Raw genomic sequence first — 5,182 nt, 5'->3', positions numbered from 1 at the left:
TATTATTAATAAATGTAAATGTCTATTTGTGTATTAGAATTTTTTTTTTTTTTAAAAAAAAACCCGACCCACTAACTATAACCCGACCCGACCCGATTAGCCCAAGGTGTAGCCCTATCCTGGATGGGCTGGGCCGGACACCCTTTTCCTTCTCCAAGCCCGGCCCGGCCCGACCCCTTGTGTCCCACGTTTAAATGGCCCGGCCCGACCCACTTGACACCCTTAGGTGGGGGTGGCGGGTTGGTGTGGTATGGGGTGGTGGGGTTGGGGTGGAGCTGTGGGGGTTGGATGGGTATTTTCCTGAAAATGTTTTCTACCAACCAAACGAACATGAGAAAATAAATAAGAAATTCACTTCTTTTCCGCTATCCAAACGAACATGAGAAAATAATTAGAAATTCACTTATTTTTCAAAAACACATTTTCCTCCCTACCGAACACACCCTATGTCGTTTTCCGCAACAGATTGTTAATTAGTAGTACACATTAGTTTTTATAGGTATTTGGTGACGAGGTGCTAACCGGCTCATTAAAAGTGTCTTAGAGCCTGTTTGGATGGACTTAAAAAAAGCAGCTTATGAGCTGTTTTCAGCTTATAAGCTGCTTTAGATAGGTTAAGCCAAACAAACCCAATTAATTTTTTGGGCTTATTTTAAGCACAAAATGACTTTAAGCTGGCCAGCCAAACACTCAAAAAAGCTGAAAACAGCTTATAGGCAACTTATAAGGCAATCCAAACGGGCTCTTAAATGCTAATCTATGGAAAATGTGAACACAATCAGGTTACCCATTGATAAACACCTGATTTACTATCAAATATTCAAACTAACTAATGTTAAAGCCACTTAATTGTGAAGATAGAAACATATGAATTCAGCATATGCCAATGCCAAGAAGAAGAGTCCATGCTTTATTTTCCTCTTACTAGCTAAAGGCTTGAGAATGACAAGAAATTGGGCTTTTTCTTTTTTAATGGGTGGGGTTTCACATTTTCTTGCGCGGATTGCCCTTCTTTTGGGGTGGTCTTTAAATTTTGCCCCTCATATTTGTGGTCTTTAAATTTTGCCCCCCATATTGCTGGTCTTTAATTTTTTCCATTCGCATTGCAATCCTGAGCTTCGCACAGAAATCATGAGGTTTTGGGTTCGAACCCCCGCTGAAGCATAAATTAAAAAAAAAATCGCAAGGTAAGGTTTGGATCGCATGTATACCGGACCTGACATACACTTGTTAAGGAATAACCAAAGTTATGCCGGACCCATCATACTCATGCCTTATGGGCAGACTTGGCATAAGTATGCCGGGTTCGGCATAACTTTGGTTATTCCTTAACAAGTGTATGCCGGGTCCGGCATACTTATGGGCAGACTTTTAGTTAAGCTTTGACTAAAAGTCTCTTCCTAGTTATGCCTTATGGGGCAGACTTTTAGTTAAGGCATAACTAAAAGTATGCCCCATAAGGCATAACTTTTCCTTAAGACATAGACTTTGCCTTATAAGACAAATTTTTAGTTATGCCTTAAGGTAAAGTTCCGCCTTATGGGGCAAACTTTTAGTTAAAGCATAACTAAAAGTATGCCCCTAAGGCAGAACTTTTCCTTAAGGCATAAACTTTATCTTATAAGGCGAAACTTATAGTTATGCCGGGTCCGGCATAACTTTAGTTATTCCTTAAGGAAAAGTTCCGCTTTATGGGTCATACTTTTAGTTATGTCTTATGGGGCATACTTATAGTTAAGGCATAACTAAAAGTTTACCTTGAAAAGTAAAAATAAAATAAAATATATATGGCTCAAGGCAAAGTCTGCCCCCATCAACGGACTTTTGGTTAAACATAACTAAAATTCTGCAGGTAGGTGCATAGCGAAATTCAAACTCTGTCTTGCGATTTTCTTTTTTAATTTTTGACTGAGTGGGGGTTCGAACCTGTAACCCATGAATTTTAGCCGAAGGGCAAAATTTAAAGATTACAAATATGAGGGGTAAAATTTAAATACCACCCAAAAAATGGGCGATTCGCAGAATTGCACGGGATTTCATGATCTAAGAATATAGATGTTCGATTAAGATGCATCTTTTGATCTCAATTCTCAAATTTTAATCTTCTTTTTTACATGAAACGAAAATGCGCAGACATTGTATTATTATACTAAGATATTAAAGCAAGAACGTTCAAAGTGACAACAAGCGTTATTGTAATATCAACCTTTGAATCAGATTAACATCAAAGCAAAGTGCACTATTTCCTGACTAGGATGTAGGCTGCGTCCGGTTTGCAGCAAAACGTTTCTGGAAAATATTATTCGATATTTTCACGCTGGATTAGTAAAAATATTTTGAAAAATATTTTTTCTAGGAAAATAAATTTTTGAAAATTAAGATAATTACATCGCTGATGGAAGTACAAGTTTCATAAGTAGTAATCTACCGTAATTGTCCCCTACCATTCCCAAAACATCCAACCCCACTCGACCACAATCCCTACTATTTGCCCTATATATATATATATATATATAAGTACTCTTTAGTCAATATATTCTACTTACCACCAAACAACAGAAAACAAGTAAGAAAATCACTTGCTCGCCAAAAACAACCATAATTATATTCAACACATTCCCAAAAGAGTAATTATAAAGCAAGAGGGAGAAGATGGTGTGTGAAATGTTCCAATCATTGATGGAGAAAAGCATATACTCCTAATTCATGCATGAGATATGTAGTGGTTGTTGAAGTTGGGAGAACACTATCCATAAAACCTTAAACTTTAATTCGTCGTTGTCTACCATGCACGATTATTGTTTTCTGGGACAAAGAAAATGTATCTCATCCAATAAAAAACAAGAAAAAAGGAAACGTCAAGGTATATGGAAAAGTTGCTGTTCCGGTTATATCGATAAACTCTTGTTAAACGTGTCACCGGCAATTGCAGATAAACAGAGAAACTGGAATCCATCTTTTTTTTTTTTTAATTGGAATCCATCTAATTTCATCATATATACAGTTTACAGATAAATGACAAGTCACCAGGACAAGACAAGTCTAATAAAGCAATGCAAAGCAAAGCATATCCTGCTTTTCATCAGCCATTGCAGCAAGTTGATCTCCTCAATAGCCACAACTACATGTAACTCTATTATTGATGCCAAATGGCAAGCAATAATTGGTTCCTTCGTCATTTCTGTTTTTAAAGCTGATTAATAGTTCGTTTTGTACACTAATAAAATAGAACAAAGCCCCTCCATAAATTTAAAGCATGAGTTCTAATCCTTACTCCTTAGTAGTGTTCCTAAGGATTGTGTAATGACATAATAAAAGGGAGTCAGGGGACCCTTGAAATTGATATTGCCATTGAATCTTTACTACTCAGTGTGCTTTTTTGCACTTTCTTTAATAGAATATTTGTCCAAATACAATAGAGAACAAAAGAGAAAATAACAATAATCATCCCCTATTTTTTAGATTCAACATACGCAGTCCCTTGATTATACACTACAAGAAAGTATAAATATAGCAACAAAAAGTTTTATATTTGGCAACAATTTAGTTTTATTGTTGGCAAATGATTTTTTTGTTGCCAAAGAATTTAATTTTGTTGCCATAGTATTGATTATTGTTGGAAAAGTACTTTTAGCAAAAAAAAAAAAAAGTTATTGAACCCCCTTATCATTCAGTCCCTTTTTTCTTGAATCCCTTATCAAATATTCTGGCTCCGCCCCTGATCTTTAGTAGTGTTCCTAAGGATTGTGTAATGACATAATAAAAGGGAGTCAGGGGACCCTTGAAATTGATATTGCCATTGAATCTTTACTACTCAGTGTGCTTTTTTGCACTTTCTTTAATAGAATATTTGTCCAAATACAATAGAGAACAAAAGAGAAAATAACAATAATCATCCCCTATTTTTTAGATTCAACATACGCAGTCCCTTGATTATATATATTCCTGGACAGTTTTGATTCTTTAAGTTGGTAAAAACCGAACATTTTTACTCTTCGTCAGATAGTTAACACACTCTGTCTATTAAATTTGGAGGAAGTGTAGAAAAAAAAATCATTACGTTTATCCAAGTAAAAATGAAAATTGACTTCAAAATTTTGAACCAAAACACTTAAAAGTTCACGAAGTACGATATACGCTGAAACTGTTTTTCCTTTTTTTTTGAACCGAAGAGTCATGCATATATACATCATATTTAAGAAAAAACATATATTTGAGAAAATCATACTTCAAAGTTCTAACAGTAAACAATTTCAACCACTCAAGTGTCAAACTGAATTAAAATAATATAACATTCAGTTTATTTCATTTAATGACTTAGATTTGCCTCTTCCCTTGGTTATATTGTCATTATTTTGTTTTGCATTTAACTTATATATATACTACACTAATGCTGAAAATAAAAAAATATTTTGTTGATTCTAAAATATATTCTGACAAAGTATATAAAAGAAGTAATGAGAAAAAAAAAAAAAAAAGATAATCTAGCCAAGAGCTAATTGGTGAATCTCTATTTGTCTTTCTCTTTTATGGTCATTTGATTAAAAGAAATAAGTAAAAAGATGGGAAAAACACATTGGAGGTTATATTTTCCGACTGCTGTGACCAAATATCTGTTAGAAAAATATTATTTTCTATTTAACATCTCAAAAATAAATTACCATATTCTTTATTATTTACTAGCCACCATTAATCACCTCACTTTTATTAGACATTATTAAGGATATAATTATTCTTGGATTCCTTTCCTAACGCTGCAAAACGGTTTTATAAATTAAATCTGATCATTTGACCAATTGCCTTTATGATCTTTTTATGGCATTTATTATTCTTAAATCTTTGTACAGCAGAAGATTATTATTCTTAAATCTTTGTACAACAAGAAGATTAGAAGTTAGCTCTCTGTATATATATAACATTATGGGTTCATCTTTGGTAGAAGGAAAAAATATAGAAAGATATACTTCTTATAATTTTGTATTGCTGGGTTTATATAAGATAAATCTTTGTTAGATTCTGGCTCCTAGTTTTGTACTAGAAGAGCTTGTTGAATCCTGGGGGATACACCCATACCGGGTGAAATATCCTTAAGGACAGTGCCATTGGCATGCCTCAAGCTACGAAGAATTCTCTACAATTGTTCGTGATCAAGTATTTTTCGTAAGATTTCCAACAATATCAA

The sequence above is a fragment of the Lycium barbarum genome, chromosome 1, assembly GCF_019175385.1.
Source record: "Lycium barbarum isolate Lr01 chromosome 1, ASM1917538v2, whole genome shotgun sequence".
Taxonomy (NCBI): domain Eukaryota; kingdom Viridiplantae; phylum Streptophyta; class Magnoliopsida; order Solanales; family Solanaceae; genus Lycium; species Lycium barbarum.
This window is presented reverse-complemented; position numbering follows the sequence as displayed.